This window comes from Vombatus ursinus, unplaced genomic scaffold (assembly GCF_900497805.2).
Source record: "Vombatus ursinus unplaced genomic scaffold, bare-nosed wombat genome assembly UNPS02014817.1, whole genome shotgun sequence".
Lineage (NCBI taxonomy): Eukaryota > Metazoa > Chordata > Mammalia > Diprotodontia > Vombatidae > Vombatus > Vombatus ursinus.
The window spans coordinates 1,619,681-1,637,856 of NW_020954595.1; the positions used below are offsets into that span (position 1 = coordinate 1,619,681).

The 18,176-nt window shown below is 46.0% G+C and overlaps 1 protein-coding gene across 3 annotated transcripts in view; it reads left to right on the forward strand.

Annotated features, from left to right (window-relative positions):
- Nucleotides 1–18,176, forward strand: part of ARHGEF3 (Rho guanine nucleotide exchange factor 3) — a 301,199-nt gene that overhangs the window by 203,117 nt on the left and 79,906 nt on the right. The window lies entirely within an intron of this gene.

The following is an 18,176-nucleotide window of genomic DNA, read 5'->3' on the forward strand; positions in this document are numbered from 1 at the left end:
CTCGGGGAGATGAGACTTAACAAATTACTAATCCTTCCCCCCCCAGAAAAATTGCTTTCCATGCTCTCAGTGTAGTTTGTATTTAATTATCTGCAGACATAGTACCCCCCCCATAAGAGTTGGCCCCTTGAGGGCGGGCACAGCCCTCCGTCCTTGGCGCCTGGCATAGGGACTGGCTGGAAGTGGGCCTCAGGAAGAGGCTTCTGACGCCACTCACAGTCCAGTCCCATCGCTCGACGACTGAGGCAGCTCGGTTTAAAGACCTTGCGGCTGGTACATGTCGTCTGAAGCCGTATTCAAGCCCAGGCATTCTTCAGAGAAAGAGTCCAGGACTCTTTGCAGGGCCCACACTGCCTCTCCAAGATCTACCCATGATGACTCAGAGCTCTGGAGCTGGACGGGACCTTTGAGGCCCTTGAGACACATAGTAGGTGCTTTATAAACGTTTATTGACTGACTGAATGAAGGGGGTCACACTGTGTGATCTCCTTGCAGTCCCTGTGATCCTGCCTGCGGCTCTGAACAGCCGCGGGAAGTAGTATCAGAGAGATTCGAGTAATCTTTGGTGACTGATATGTTTACTGGATTTGGGGAATCCTCAGACTTTGGATCATACATCGGACATAAATCTGGGAGGACCCCTGAAGCCGGCCAGTCTGACACGTTGAAGTGACCCGCCCACCCAAGGGGTCGCAGGGAGAGGCCAAACTGGCTTCCACACTCTTGTGCTTGACTCCCGAGTTCGAGCCCCTGGGCCTGGCCCCGTCCACGTACGTAGTTGATAGTGGATCGTCTCCCCCATTAGACCGTGAGTTCCTCGAGGTCACAGACTAACTCTTGCCTTTCTTTGTATGGTACGTTTTGTGGTTGTTTAGCCATTTCAGTTACGTCCGACCATTTGTGACCCCATTTGAGGTTTTATCGGCAAAGACTCTGAAATGATTTGCCGTTTCCTTCACATCCTGGCCCCTTCCTCCTTTACCATCTGATTACACTTTACCCTCCTCCAGGTATTCTGTGACCCAGTGACCCACCCTTTTTGCTGTTTTCCCCCCTTGACCTCCTTCTCCCATCTCTGGGCTTCTGCACTGACTGTGCCCTATGCCTGGAACGTCCTCCCTCTTCACCTCTGTCTCAGGATTCAAGTCAAATCCCATCTGTTGCAGGCGGCCCTTCCTGCTTCTCTCCCCAGCCCCTGCCCCCGCCCTGTGGTCAATCCCTGCCCTCTGACCTCACCTCCCATTCCCACAGTAGGTCTCTTTTACATACATAGTTGATGGTAGATCGTCTCCCCCATTAGACCGTGAGTTCCTCGAGGTCACAGACTAACTCTTGCCTTTCTTTGTATGGTACATTTTGTGGTTGTTCAGCCATTTCAGTTACGTCCGACCATTTGTGACCCCATTTGAGGTTTTATTGGCAAAGACGCTGAAATGATTTGCCATTTCCTTCTCTAGCTCATTTTACAGATGAGGAAACTGAGGCACACAGGGTGAAGTGACTTGCCCAGGGTCGCACAGCTAGTAAGTAAATATCTGAGGCAGGATGCACTAGCTAGCTGCCCCCCGCCCCCACCATGAGAGACTTTGTCAGATGCTTTTGATGAAGCCAAGATATACTATTTACATGTTCTCCTACTTTACTAAATGACTACCTCTACCAAAAAAAGACAGTTCTACCTTATTTTTATTGATGCCTTTTGTTTTTCTGTCAGATTTATTTTGAAATATATGCCTCCCCTTCCCTTCCTTTCCCTACCCACGGAGCTGTCTCGAAACAAAGCTCAAAAGGGGGTGTGGTTTGAGTAATTCAGCAAATTAATCATAACTAGTATTCATAGAGTGTTTTGTGATTTGTAAACACATCTTATCTCATTTGATCTTCACAACCACCCTGGGAGGTCAGGGGTATTATTATCCCCATTTTACAGTTGAGGAAACTGAGGCAGACATCGTTATGGGATATACCCAGGGTTATGAGGTAACTAAAGTGTCTGAGGCTGGATTTGAACTCGGGTCCTCTTGACTGCGGGCCCAGCGCCCTATGCCGCTGCCTTGCTCCACGTCCATGGCACCCGGCCTTGCCTTTACAAAGAAGGGCGCTTTCTCGGCTCTTCTCCGAGGCCACTTTGGCCGCTGTCATCTCCAGGGCTTGCCTGCTTCGTCCGCCGTCCTTTCACTTACATCTTCGTTGTCATTTGGCAACGGTCCTGGCTCTGCCTGCCTCGCGTGGCTCACATCTTCCCACCGTTCTCTGTGTCCTGCGTATTCCTGGTTTCTCACCGTGTGGTGATCTGCCTTTGCGGCAGGAAACAACGATCGGTTCAGCGATCCCCGGTTGAAGGATGTGCACTTTGTGTGCTGCAGCAAAAAGCAACCAGCCAACTTGGATTTAAAGAACCTACTTCGCTCCAGGCACTCCGCTGGGGCTGGGGACCCAGAGAGAGATAATAGCGGCGCTTGCCCTCCGGGAGCTCAGAGCTAAAGGAGGAGGCGACACATAAGGAATTGCATCGAGATCGGCAGAGGAGATGGAAAGTCCCCTGTGAGGAGAATGTCCCGGCTGTGGGAGGGTCAGGAAAGGCCTCCAGCACACGGGGCACCCTGAGGGGAGCCAGGGAGTCTACAAAGTGGAGGTGAGGGGGAAAGCATTCTAAGCGCAGGAGACATCCGCTACAAAGTCACAGAGGGAAGAGATGGCGCTCTGTGTCCAAGAGACAACAAATGGGTCAACGTGGCTGGTGGGAGAGCTGTGATGTGTAAGAAAACCAGAAAGGTGGCAAGGGGCCGTGTTCTGGAGCCCCCAGTGCTCAACCCTGAAGGTAATAGGGAGCCAGTAGGGGTTACTGAGCAGAAGAAGCAACACCTGGTCAGACTTGAGGACAATCACTTTGTCAGCTGAGCAGAGGATGCACCAGAAGGGGTAGAAACTTGACAAAGGGAGACAAATCCTGCCATGAACGTGGATGTCTGGAGCCTTTCCTCCTGCCTTTCATCTCCTGGGCTCGGCGCCTCAAGCCCCAGAATCCTTGGTTAATCATCCTTTTGGCACTGGGTATCTGCTCTTCCTCCCGGGCTGCTTTGTCACCACCCAGTCATTAGCTCGGTGACAGCGATGGATCCTTGCAGTCCGTCACATACCAACCTTGGGGCTCACACTGGCCTCCCTGGTGGGGGCTTTCCGCATCAGGGCCGTGGCGTGGTCTGAGAAGGGCCCGTGACGGCCTGGAGAGGGCGAGAAGCCTGGAGGGGTCACTCTGGCTCTGACCAAGGGGCGGCCCAGGGACGAGGGATGAAGAAACAGAAGGCTTTTGTTGGCCTTGTCTCCCTCCTTCCCTTTTCCTTCTGGTGATAGACAGGAGTTGATCCTTTGTGCTGAATTTGGAAGTTCATGAAACGCTGTTTGCAGTAACCCTAGGCAGTGATATATATGTGAAAAATGATTACTTTGTTCAAGGGCCAAATGTTGTGGGAGGCGGGAGGGAGGGGAGTTGGGTGGGTTACCTGCTGGTCCCCGGCTCGTTCAAATAAACGACAAAAGGCTCTCCAGCCGGAAAAGATGCTGACGTGAAAACAATTGTTCTTTCTCCCACTCTGTCACCACACACCTTGTAAGTAAGAGCTCGAACTGATCCAGATTGGAATGTGCTGCTGCCCAGGCCCATGGCCGGATCCCACTTACTGGGCATCCTTAAGTAGGGGCATGATTCAGTGTCTTCCCAGGTCCCTTCTCACTCTGAAATTCAGTCCATCAGTTAATCAGCATGCGTGTATTCAGCCCTACTATGTACCAGGCCCTACCATGTGAGTCCAGTGATATACATGCAACACTCCCTGCCCTCCCAATAGCTTATGTTCTTTAGGGAGGAGACATGTGCCCATGGAAGTACAGAAAAGGTCATTTAGAGCAGGGAACAGAAGGAGTAGAGGACGCCTGCCCCAGATGAGCATCCCACAGAAGTCAATGGCAGGTATGGGCAGCTCACCTTCACCAAAGAGGAATTCTGAAGAAACACCGGAATATGTGGAAGAGATGGACATTCAGTGAAATAGGGGACTTCCAAACCTTCCTGAAGAAAAGACCAGAGCTCAACAGAAGATTTGATCTTCAAATATAAGAATCAGGAGAGACATAAAAAGGTAGATGGGACAGAAAGAAGCATGTTAATAAGAGCAAACTGTTTACATCCCTACGAGGGAAGATTACACTTGTAACCCTTGAGAACTGTGTTGTTATTACACCATATTAAAGGGGTATACTTAAAGGGGGTGGATATAAGTTGACTTTGATGTAAGGATGAAAAAAATCTAATCAAGTGGGTTAAATGGATCCAAGTAAGTGGATTAATCTGATCTAACTAAGAAAATGTACTGAGAGAAAGGGAAAGGAGGAGGCAGACAAGGGTAAATTATATTACAGGAAAAGGCACAAAAACCAATTACAGCAGAGGGAAAGAAGGGAGGGAGATGAGCATTGTTTGAACCTTACTCTCATTAGAAGGGAAAAACATAATCAGTTAGGTGCTAATATTGATAGACTTAACCCTTCTCAGAAATACAAGGATCTAAGACATCTCCAAAGGCCTCATGATAGAAAATGCTATCCACATGCAAAGAAAGAACTATGGAGTTTGAATGCAGACTGAAGCATACTATTTGCTATTTTTTTTTCTTTTGTTGTGTTTTGTTTCCTCTTTCTGGTGGTTCCTCCTATTGTTTCTAATTCTTACTTACAACATCACTAATGTGAAAATACGTTTAATAGGAATGTATATGTATAGCCTATATCAGATTGTGTGCTATCTTGGGGAGGGGGGGTAATTTAAAACTCAAAAGCTTATGCAAGTGATTGTTGATAAATCAAAATAAAAATTAAATTAATTTTAAAAATTAAATTAATTTTAAAAAAAAGAAGCAGAAATAAGGTACTAAGTAGCAGGAAGAGAAGGTGGGCTGGTTTTGTGATGAGAGTAAAACATGATAGGTGGACAGCCAGGGCACTTACAGTTTGAGAAGAGGTTGAGGAAGGCTTCTGGCACATTGGGTGGACCCCATGGGGTGACCTTTGGGGAGGACATGGACATCCGTCATGCAGTAATCCCCACTGGTAGCAGGCAGAAAATCCAAATGGATGAGCTCCCACATCCATCAGAGCCTTGGAGTTTTCTTTGGGTTAAGCTACTCCCACAAGACTGCCCTTCAGACACTTGAAAACACTACCATGTCCCGCCTCCATCTTTTCCCCTCTTAACCGAACATCCCTCGTTCCTCCATGTGGAGCCTAGAGTCAGGGAGTCCTGAGTTTAAATTTGGGTTCAGATACTCACTGTGTGACCCTGGGCATGTCGCTTAACCACTATTTGCCTCAGTTATAGAATGGAGATACTAGTGGCCCCTCCCTCCCATGGTTGTTGTAAGGATCAAATGACATCTTTGGAAGGAGTTTTATAAAGTGTTTTCTATTATTACCAATGATAGTTAATAGTGAGAAAATCTCAGTATATTACTATATGTCGGTATTTTTCTTTGTCTATTGTGCTGATCTAGCATATTCTGAATGAGAATTTAGAGCTCAGAGCAACCAGGTTGTAGCCCTTTAATTTGGGTGGTTTTGACTCAGATTTTCCCACATTCCTCCTCTACTTAATAGAACCTAATTGGGAGAAACGTCCTGATTCTTGTGTCTGTCTGTCAGTCATTCAGCAAGCATTTGTTAAGTACTTACTGTGTGCTAGGCACGGTGTCACAGAAGAAAGTCCTTGTGACCAGGAGTAGACCCTGCCTGGGGTTAAATCATAAGGTGATGCTGGTACCTGGATCCTAAAGAACCTTGGACCTTTTGGGGGCTGCAGGCTTTGTTCTGATACATGATAGGCCAGATTCTGGTGGATTTTGCCATTTTGTAGAATACTAAAAATGTATTGCTTCTATGGTATTTTTTGGAAAATGTTTGGTGCTTTGATTTGTATCAACATATAGGCTTCCCTGTAACGTGGACGGAGGGTTGACTTCAGCCTGAAAGACTTGGGTACAGATGTTGCCTCATATATTCTGTCTTGTGTCCTTGTGCCAGGCCCCCCTTAAGACTTTTAAGTTACAGATGGTTCCAATCTGCCTTTCCATAAGTGCGTTCTATAGTTGTGGCTGCTGTCCACCACATTCAGCCCCCAGGAACCCCGATGAAGCAAGGGCTAGACCCTGGGGAAGCTTCGTTGTACCCGATGCACCATCAGACCTGGTCCTGCCACATTGGACATAAAAGTGATGATCCTATAGGCCAGAAGGGAAGTTGTGACTATGGGAAGAATACAGAAAACAAAGAAACTTGCATCCCACTTAGGAACGGGCCGCTCTCTTCGTCAAAACATCCCTGAAGAGGACACCAAAGTAGGAACCAAATCATGTGTCATAGACAACTGAGGCCCCAACTCTCTGTGAAGGAAGTACCTATTCTAAGCTCCCTGGAGGCATTTTTGGACCATCCTGTGTTATTTGTAGTCCCAAGTGTGGTTTCCCTTGAATGCCATTTCCAGTCTGTGAATAGCCTGTCTTGGAGTTTCAAGCACTGTTATTCATTTTAAGTGTCTTCCTGAAGGCATTTAAAGTCCTTCCCTGCCCCCTACCCAACTAGAGGTAGCATTTTAAGTAAGAAAGAATACCACATTTTGGAGTCAAGAGGGTTTGAATCTTGCATGAGGCACTACTAGCTGTATTACCTTGGACAAGTCTCATATGTAAAATGGGGATAATAAGAGTCAATAAGCATATATTAAATACCTACTGTGTGCCAAGCATAGTGCTAAGCACTGGGGATACAAAGAAAGACAAGAGACAGTCCCTGCCCTCAAGGAGCTGCCAGTCAAATGGGAGGAGACAACACGCAAACAACTACAGACAAGCAAGCTACAGACAGGATAAAGTGGAGCTAATAATAGCACTGAGCTCCCAGAGTTGGGGTGAAGATCCAGTGAAATGATATACAGATGGTGCTTCACAAACCTTAAAGTGCTGGATAAATGTGAGCTCTTATTATATTATTATCATTTGTCTTCACATTTGATATTCAAGGAGAAAGGTCTACAGATGAACTTCTGATGGAACCATTTTAATTTGACTTTTCAAGGAGCCTTCACAAAATGTGACTTGACCTAGTTAAACCAGAAGGCAAGCTGTATCAATCCATGCATTTATTTGGTGCCAACTGTTGCCAAGCACTGGGGACACAAATGCCGAGGGAGCTGTGAAAACTGAGTGACTTCAGACCCCTGGGTGGTATTTTTATTTACAGCCAAAGATTTCCATGTACCCCTACCCCTAACAGCAAAAAATTGACATAATTTTTGTTGTTCAGTCTTTTCAATCATGTCTGACTCTTTGTGACCCCTTTGGGGTTTTCTGGGCAAAAATACTGGAGTGGTTTGCCATTTCCTTCTCCAGTTCATTTTACAGATGAGGAAACTGAGGCAGTCAGGGTAGGGTAACTTGCACAGGATCATACAGCTAATAAGTAGTTTATGTAGCAGAATAGAATGTTTCAACCCAAAGGGACATAGATATTATTTTGACTTCCCCTCACCATACCATTTTTACAAGTGAAAAAACAGAGACCCTGATAGGTCAAGTGAGTGATCTGCCTTTATGTTAATTAGCAGCAAAACTTGATTGAGAACTCGGAGTCTCTGTCTCCCAAGGTATTGGGCTTACTCTCCCAGATGAGAGCGATCTTTCCTCTGTGTCCAGCAGTCTAACCTCCGTTTTGAAAATGGCAAGGTTAATTAATTGCCTCATAGAACAATACAAAACCCAAAAGCAAAGTCACATACTCCCAAACCCCAGATCCTCTGTTCTGCTCCTGCATCAGAATCTCATTTCTAGTCAAGAATGAGGGGGAAAAGATGGTTCAGTCTGAGTTTCCTCATCTGTGAAATGAGGGAAACGGGTTTGATGCCCTCTGAGGTCTATGCCCCAGTGACTTCTGGGTTTCCGTTTCCTCATCTGTAAAATTGGGGGTTGGAGTCAATGGATTTTAAGATTTGTTTCAGGTCTAAATCTAGGGTCTTATGCAGTTTAATTAAAGGCCACAGGAAGATTTTGAAGGAAAATACCATTAGCTTTGCACCCTCCCCCCCATTAATTTTATAATACAGAAATACATTGGCACTCTTTTCATTTTCCCAGCTGGTGTGTTGGAACAGGCCCATTTGTGTTGTTTTATGTTTTTTCCTCTCTCTGGAACACTAGTTCTTCTCCATTCAAAGTTTCTTCAGGAAGTAGAAGTTAATTTTAAGGAAGGAAACCACCCCAAGCCACCCTCCCTATCCCCTCGTTCCTGCTTCAGACTGGCACAAGGGACTTGACCTGTGGAAGCTGGGTAGGGAAGGTAATCCTGTCATTTGCTGTGCTCCTGAGTCAGTGGTGCCAAGGTGGGGGAGAGAGATGTGTTGGCTTCATTGGAGTTCAGGTCAGGAAACTGGAGGGCCATCGAGTACCTAACTTCAGAGTGGCATGAGGAAAGCGTCTGGGGAAAGAATAGTGGCCCATTGTTTGGGGTTCTTTTTTTTTTTTATGGTTGGGTTGTTTTTATAATGTTTCGTGAACAGGAAACCCAAGCAGAATGCTGATCCCTTTGGTTTAAAAGGTTCTGCCCAATCATTCTTAGATTTATTTTTGAGCATTGGTGACAAGCACTTTTTCTAACACATCTGGGGTCCAAAAGGTAACAAGACCCCAGAATGCAGAATCAGAGTTAAGAGCTAGCATTTCAGATTTTGGCAATAACCCGGCAATGAAGAAAACAGTGCCCAACACAGAGCAATCTTGTTCACCAATCAAGGCTAACTCCACAGTATTTACTCTAATAAATACACTAGAAAATGTTATTAACATGTGGGAACCTCTAACCTGCATTTAAAAGGGTTTCCTGAAGCACAGGCCTTTCCCGTTTCCCCCCAATATAATTTGGCCTTGTGACAGATTGTTTTTCCTGGAAGATGATTTAATCTACAGAAGGAGGTCCTATCGGGTCTGTTGCTGCCCCAGAGTTTCAGCCACAGGCCTGCCAACTTGGGAGAAGTGAAAGAGGCTGCCTCGTTCCTGGAGGGCATCTCGGCATTGCCTACATTGTAAAAGTTAGGTCTGCTTGTGTTTTCCTGGCAGCCCTGAGGCAGTCCTTGTAGCATCCATGAAATCTGGTTTTTCTAAGCCTCCAGGCAAGTCGTCAGGGCTTCTTAAAGTCTGGGAGAAGCCTTGGGGGGCAGGGGAGTTGATGTTAGTTGGAGGATTCCTTTTCTCCACCTTCAACTCTCCCTCCCTCTCTGCTTCCTCCATCTCACTCACAAATGAGAGAGACAGACAATATAGGCTGTTTCTGACCTCCCTTTGTGGCACCCTGGGGGAAAAAGAGGCATTTCTGCCAGAACACATCACGGTATAGGCAGGGGCGCCCTACAGGCAGCTTCCATCACCTATGTTTGGCCTTCTTTGTTAGAGACTCTTAGCCATTAATTCCACAGGATGACAGAGAAGCAAAATTTTTCCTTTTATAAAAAGCCGGGCAAAGATTTCCACCCCCCAAAATTCAGCCTAAAATTGGGAGTTTTAGGAAATGAATTAGGAAGGGTTGAGTGCCCCGTGGGTGCTTTATTTTGGAGCAAGCTAAGAATGGGGTGAGGCTTGGACAGATGTGTGGAAGGGAAAAGCAACATACTCAGAGCAGATAGAATCTCTTGGAAAGCTGGAGCCTTCTCTCGCCACCCTCAGGCCTGAGGATCAGTGAGATCGTGCTCTGCAATAATAAGGTGAATTATTGGACAGGTTGTATGTTCGTGTAGGGGGGGGGTGTGGGCCTGCACGTGGACATGTGTGTTTATCAAGGCTTGGAGGAGACAGAAAGTTCCCAGTAATTTCTTTGTGGGCCACCATTAGCCCTGAGGCCTGAGAGCACAATGCTAACAGTGAAGTTTGAACAGCCTGCCAATAAACTGGAGATTAGGAGCCCCTCTGTACCTCTGGCTGGCTTCCCAGTGTCTCTGTACCCCGGGGGCTCTTCACCTTGTTGTGTCCTGGCCCCCTTGGGCAGTCACTCTGGGGAAGCCTCTTGGCCTCTCCTCAATCCCATTTGTAAAGAAATAAAATTACATACATGGAGATGCTCAACATTACCCACTGAAGAGAGAAACTTAGACATTGGCGGGGGCGGGAGGACACGTAGTCATGGCCTTCCAGTACTGGAGGTATTTGAGGGGCTGGTGAACCCTGCTCTGCCCAGCTGCAGGGAGCAGAACTCTGGGCGAAGTGGGTGGAATCTTCAGAGGCAAATCAGGACTTGACCTAAAAAAGAAGGTTCTCCACGATTAGGACTAACTCTAACCCTTCTTCCCCTGGTCCGTGAGCAGCAATCTGATCATTTCGAACTGAGGTCTTACCCTTTCTTTGACCTCTCTTTTTTTCAAGCCTTCTTTCATTAGCTGTTCTTTAGCTTTGCTGGTATTAATCTTACATCGCTTACACTCATCTTTCTTTACCTCCTCCCTAAAAAATAGAAGTTCTAAGAGATAGTTACAATTATTTGTCATCCTCCCTAGAGCACCCTGCAGTAATTGTGGATAGGTGATTCGGGCTGACCACCTGCTTGTCCTTAGTGCTCCCTATGGAACCAAACAGTGCTAGTCAGCCTTATGTAGACTTACTATGTGCCAGACTCTTTGCTGATCGCTTTACAACTTAAAACTTAATTTGATACTGCCAAAAAATAAATTAGCATATCTTGCAAAAATACCAGCCCTCTCCGAAATCCTAGGCTTTCTTTGCCCATCTGCCCATCTGCCCATCTTGGAGATTTCTGCAGTATAGGTGAGATTGCAAAACTGATGGAAATCATGAAGGCAACCTGGAAATTAGTTACTAGTTATGAGAGCTTATTATTACTATTAATGTTATTAGAACTTATGCCAACTTATTAGAACTAGTATTACTATTAGTTATGAGAAATCTTATATTCTTAGCTATATACTCAACTGCCAGATAAGTCTCCTGAATGCAGAGCTCAGCTGCTGACTGCCACTTAAAAGCTTTGCAGTCTTAGGCAGGGCTTCAGTTTCCTCATCTGTAAAATGAAAGGGCTGGACATGTTGATCACTCAGCTAGGAGGGACTCAGGGCCCTTCCAGCCTTATGTTCTGTAATGCTATGGTACTACTACTCCCCTGCTCGGGATTCCCCATTCTCTAGCAATTAGAAGCCAAACAACCTACTATGATATTCAAGGCCCTGCATAACTTGCCTCTAGCCTACCTTTCCAACCTTATCCTATTCTTTTTCACATACCCTATATTCCAGGTAAACTGGACTCCTGGCTAGTCCCTCCAAATGTCCCACATTTGTCCCCAGCCAAGCCTTGAACCATTCTCTTTTCCAGGTATGGAAAGCCCTTTCCATCCTAACCCTTCCCTCTCCCTGTTGAAACTCTGCCCATCTGTTCAGCATCACCTCCTCCAAGAAGTCTCCACTGATTCCCCCAGTAGAAACTGATGCCTCGCTCTTTGGAATTCTCACACACTGTTTTAGAATTTCTTCGGTGTCATTTACCAGATTCTATATTGTACAGGGCACTCCTAAAGTCTTAGAACCACATTAAGACTGTGGACACCCTGGATTTATTTACACCCAACTCTTATTTCCTCTATTGGGTTGGAAGCTTCTTCCAGTTTTTACCCCATCTTGCCCAGTCTCAGGCCACCAGGCTGCTGGGTGCACGTCCCTCCCTATCCTCTCTCTCTGGAAATAGTACCCAAAACACTATTCCAGGGGAAAATTTGTCACTTACTTGCCCTATGACCCTGATCATCATTCTTTCTGACTTCCCTGTTTAAAACTCTCCTCCTAGGCCACTGCTCTGCTAGATTCCTTTCTCTATTAGAATGTAAGCTCTATGAGGGCAGGAGCTGTCTTGTTTGATTTGCATCTTGGGTGCTTAGCACAATGTCTGGTATAGAATAAGCAGTTCATACATTATATTGGTCATTTTTGTGTGTTTCTTTTCCTATACTGCCTTGCACATAGGGGGAACTCAATAAATCTTTATTGAATTGAAAAATACTTAGCTCCGAGATATAGAACTAACCATATATTATTTCTTGAATTCTTCCTACAAGACCAAGAAATATTCCCATTCAAATAGGCACAGCCTTTGCATCTGATGGTATGGCATCTCCTTTGGGACATGTACACTAAAAGTAAGAGATGATATAAGCTTGTAGAGAAAGCAAGTCTACTGATGTCATAGACATCAGTTCTTCCTGAGATCCTTCTTGACTTCATCTTTCCAGAGTAATTGGGAGGAAAGCAGTTAGCTAACTCCATGAAATCGAGCCAGAAATGTCGCCATCTTGGAAAAGCACTCCATCCAGCCCAAGGAGGTAGGGGGTTAGGGGGTGTGTGTGGAATATTTCCCAAAATATTTCTACTTAATCACAGCTTTTGCATTTCTACCTAAGGTCAATTGAAGTTTTTTTTTTTTTTTGGCAGAAACTGTGCAGAGAAAGATGATACTTTATACGTTCTATTTTCCTAAATTTCTTGAAGTGATCATGACTCTTTCTGTACAAGTTTTTACTACCACCAACATTTTATAAGCTTCTTTTGTGAACTAAAACAATAACAGCCCTTTCCCCCCTTTTCTCTCCTCCTTCTGCTCCTCTTCCTCTTTGGGATTTCCAAAGCTAGATGTCTGGTTCTCACTCATCAAAGCCTAGCATGTTTCAATGCCCAAAAGCAAAGATTCACCAGTATTGCTGGTGACACTGGGACAGAGACTCATTGTCTCTTGCAGATAAATGGCCCTTGAAGATTGTCTTTAATAGATGGTAAAAGTGGAAACTGAACACATTCCTGGGTCTGAGACCAGCGGGATCCATAACACATGAGCTTAGCACAGAGCTTGGCACATATCAGGAGCGTTCAGTTGTTACCGTTAGTCATGTCTGACTCTTCATGACCCCATTTGGGGTTTTTTTGGCAGAGATATTGAGTGATTTGCCCTTTCCTTCTCCAGCTCATTTGACAGATGAGGAAACTGAGGCAAACAGGGTGAAGTGACTTGCCCAGGGTCACGTGGTTAGTAAGTGTCTCAGGCCAGATTTGACCTCAAGAAGACTCATTTTCCTGACTCGGCCCAGCACTCTGTGCCTGGCGCTACCTAGCTGCCCAGTAGGTGCTAAATAAATAAATGTTTATTGAATTGAATTGAATCTGGTCATTTTTTCCATTCCACCTCAGCTGTACATTGGGATGGTCATAACCTGGATCTTGCCATCATTTCCAAACACCCCACTTCTACATCCAAGCTCTCAGAAATTTCCTTTTAATAATCACCATCTTTTTCTGCTTCTGCCCCTCCCTCCGTCTTCACCCCCTCCATGGTTCTCACTCCTTTCCTGGGCCCTTAGCCCTATTCCTACCTCAGTCTCCTCCCTTCCCTTGGTAAGCCAGGCCAGCTCTACGTGATCCTTCATTCTCCATTCCATTGCTCCCTCCTCCCCCCGTCTCTTCCACCTTACCAAACCCTAGCTCGTAATTAATTACTCCCATCATCTTCCCCTTTCACTTCAGGACTCAGGTTGCTGAGCAGATCCAGAGAAGTCCCAAATCTCTGCTCCCTGGGTCCAACCCAGATTTATGTCAACCAGTCTCACCTGAGACCTCCATGCAGCTAGCAAGCACAAAGGCTACGTCCCTGATGCCAAGTTCAAGAAATCAGTTTGCCTGGAATTAGAGCTTGTGATGGGGAGCAAATAAGTCCAGAGAGGTCAGCGGGAGCCAAATTATGAACGGCTTTCACTGCCAAACAGAGGCATTCTTGTTTTGTTTTTGAGGCAGTAGGGAGCCACTGAACATTCTTGGGCAGGGGAGTATCTCGATCAAACCTGTGCTTAGGAAGATTGTTTTGGTGGCCAGGTGGCAGATGGAGGCTAAGACTGCTTATGTTGGTTGCTGGTTCAAACTCAGATTTCTGAGTTTAAAATGTACTAAAAAAAATTAATTAAAAAAAAAAAAGAAACCAGTTTCCATGATGTTTCTCCAAATTAGCGAGTAGAACTAATAGGAAGTGAGTTTAAACATGAGTATAGCATGGGCTGATTGCTTTTTTTGTCCTTCAAGTCTGTCAGTGAGCTCCAGTCCCAGCTTGGCAAAGTTTATCATCACGATTTCTCCCTTAGAACTCCCTCCCCAAACTTCCAAGTCTGAAGCTTCAGAGTGGACAGGTAGTTTGGTCATTCTATAGAAACTTGCCCCAGTAGCCATAGGAATGAGGACTTGCTCTATCCCATCTACAGCTGACATGTATTTGGTATACTAACAATACTAATAATAATAACTGACATTCATGTAGTACCTTATGGTATGTGATGCACTTACATGTATTCTCCTTAGCTATCCTTCTATATTACACACATTCATACCTGGTAAGCAAAGACCTCTTGTAAGAGATGCCATTTGAATTGAACCTTGAAGGGAGTGGGGGTTCCAAGAGGCAAAGAGAGAGAGCATTGAGGTCTGGTGGAGGGCACAGCATGTGCAAAACAAAGGAGGTGAGAAATGGGTGGGAAGCAACAAACAGTTCAGTTTGACTGGATCTAGAGTGAATGCAGGGGAATAGTCTGTAAGCTGCCTGGAAAGATGGGTTGGAGCCAGACTGGGAAAGGTTTTAAATGTCAAGCAGAAGAGTTTGTACTTCATTCTGGAGGCAATAGAGAGCCACCAAGCTTCTTGAGCAGTGGAGTGACGGCATCAGACCTGTGCGTAGGAATGTCAGGATGGCGGCTGGGTCAGGGAGGGCTGGAGGAAAGAAGACCCTTAGAACAGACTCTTCTTTTTGGTCTGTGCTTGTATTCCCAGTACTTAGCACAGTGCCGGGCACATAAATGCTTGTTGACTGACAGACTCTATTTTTATCCAGAGATCTCTTTGTTGTTGAAAAAGGCGAGGAGATGCAGTGGAAAGAGAAAAGACCTGGATTCCTTTTGGGGGATAGCCTTAACTAGGCAACTGCCAAGATCCCTTTAATTCTAAAATTCTGGAATTTAAAGCTGCCTCCTTGTTACACTCTGACCAGGTGACCCTAGGCAAGTCACTTACCCTGTCTCAATCTCCATCTTCCTTTCTGTAAAATGGGGATAAGAGTACTTCCCATGTTGTTAGGCTCATTTGAACAAGGGCTTTGGAAAGCACCCTATGGATCTGAGTTAGCATTAGTTTGTTGCCTTTCCCCACAGGTGTCCACCCACCTCATCAGCCCAGTCGCCTTAGATGAGGCAGCATCTTGGTGCTGGCACTGTTCCTGGAAATACAAGACCGGGTTCATTGCTTTAGTCCCAAGACTGTGGAACATTTTATAGGATTATAATGTCGTGTGAGGAGAGCGAGTCCTAAATGAGGCTGATTGTTAAAGCAGAGCTAGGCCATAAGCCCATAAATGCGCTCTCTCTCCCCCTACACACACACACACACACACACACACACACACACACACACACACACACACACACACGCACATTGGAGCATTGAGACTCCTGATGAGTCAAGGCTCCCCAAGCTGGGACAGGACTGTGTGCTCAGCAGCATCCCCTCCCACTGTAATCCTGGGGAATCCAGCTTTGGGACCACCTTGCCGGTGAGAGATTATATATGCAACAATGTCCTTTGGGTCCCTGACCCCCTCTTGATTGATGTCCAAGAAGAACCTGCCTCATCTGAAATATGGCAAATACGGTGGTAGTCAAACTTAAGTGTATTTTGAAAAGACACATTGACGAGTTGAGATAGATCGTGAATAAAAGCTCACTGAGGGCAGGACTGTTTCATTTTGCATGTCTGGTCCCCTAGCACTCAGTAAACGCTTATTGATGGATTTTCATGGCTCCGATCTCATTTAACCCATTCCATCATCCCTTGCTCCATCAGGGGCACATTTCAAATAAACCATCACCGAGTCTACCTGCGGGGCAGGGCAGGCACTTCTGTCCGACACCAGGTGCTAAGCATGTTTCTCTCCTGAAAACAAGGTCTAAGACCAAGTGCCTGTGAGATCTCACCCACCCAACCCCAGCTGTGCCACAGTAGAGACGATATGGGGAGAGGATGAGACAGAGCAGAGAGAGGGAGAAAGAGAGGACCGTTCCAATGAGATCCGATCCAGTAACAATTGTCGTCATAGCCGTCACTGTGAAGCGTTTCAGAAAAGGCCCCGTTCTGCTTTGATCAAGAAGCTTTTTCTCCCAAAGCTCCCTCCTGGCCTGTTCCCCCTCCCCAAAGTGTTATTGTAGACACCTAGATCTGGAGTGGAAGGGACCTCCTGAGACATCCAGTCCAATTCTCCCTTATTTTACAGATGGGGAAACTGAGGCTCAGAGGGACTCGCCTGGGTCAGAATCCGAGGCAGGCTGTGATGAAGCCTCCAGGTCCTCTGCCTCCAGCCAGCAGAAGAAGGCTTTCCCCTCTCTGTCATGATGTAACTCAGGTTATCATAGGTTTTCCTCTCCCTTTGTAAGGTGGGGCATGTAAGGGGACAGAGATTTTTCGTTAGAAGGTTGTCAGATCATAGATTTGAGCCAGAAGGGTCATCTCGGTCATTTTGCTGATGAGAAAACAGAGGAGCAGAAATGTGGAGAGACTTGGCCAAAGTTACGCTCCAAGCAGGAGAGACAGGAAGTGTCTTTGTCCTAATGTTACTGATGAGGAAACCAAAACTCGAGGGGTTAACTGACTGGCCTCCAAACACACAGCCAAGCGGCCGAGCTGGGGTTCAGACAGAAGTCTCCTAGCTCAAAAATGAAAGACAATCTCTCCTTGACAAAAGAGGCAGGCCAAATTCCCAGACAGAATGTGAGGGGCTGCTCCAAGCTCTCTGGACTCACAAGGGAGTGAATCACTGAGACCAGGAGTGAGAGGGGCCACTTAGGTGGAGCCTCAGTTTCCTTACCAGTAAAATGAGGCCAATAATGGCACCTACTGCCTGTGGTTGTTGTGAGGATCAAACAAAGATACTTGAAAAGCCCTTTGCCAGCCTTGAGCTGCTAAAAACATGGTGTCCCAGACTATTAGGTACTCTATAAATGCTTTATTATAGAATTATTATTAAAGCTTTAAACTGCACTAAGTATTTTGGGATCCCCTATATAACTGGCACATGGTAAATATTGATTGAGTTCATTTATGATGGTGATGACAATAGCTAGGATTCAGAGAGTGATTTGGGGGTTTCAAGGCTTTGCATATGTCACCTCATCTGACACTCCCTCCCGCAACAACCCTGGGAGGGAGGCACTGTTTCTTACAGATGAGAAAATGCAGTCAAAGAAGGGTTAAGTGACTTGCACGGAGTCACAGGAAGAAAATGTCTGAAGTGGCTGCTAGTGACTTCATTACTGTTATTAGAATTAAGGTGTGCAGGCGTATTATTCAGTCCAAGAGTCACCTTCTAGAGAGGACTATCCCCATTCACTAGTGGGTAGTACTCACACCTACTCCCCCAAATTACACTGTATTTATTTCTTATATGTTCGTTTTCATTTTTATTCTGTATTATCCGATTATTCCGTATTATACCATGGGGGTGGGGATATAAGCTGCTAGAGAGGAGGGGGTGTTTTTCCCCCTGGAGTCTCAGCCCCTAGCACAGTGACTGGCACAAAGTAGGCCCTTTACAGACGTCGGTTGAATGGAAATTCTGCTGCCTCGTTAAGGACTGAATACCAACCAGGGTGTGGTTTAGGTACCAGAGATTGAGAGCCCGGAATTAAGATGTTTCCTTCCCCAAGAGCAGAAGCTGTTCTGACGTGCCCTGCCTTCGCCCACAGCCCAAACAACAGGACCAGCCCTCTTTCCTTACGCCCCCCTCCCCCCCGCAACCCGCACTCTCTCAAAGGAAAAGAACAAATTATCCGCCCAGATAGTCGCTGTAGAGCTGAATTTTGATGTTTTTTTTTAAATGGAAATTGAACATCACTCTGCCAAACGAGGTGGGGGGAGCAGTTGCAGAGCCCCCCAATCGTTTATGATAAGGGCACCCTCGAATTGGCATTCTTGAAAACAGAGGCTGGAAAGGCTGGCGAGCTAGCCAGCATGGCACACAAAGGGAGCCAGGGAAGACGTCTGGCTCCCCCGAAGGGACTTTAAACAT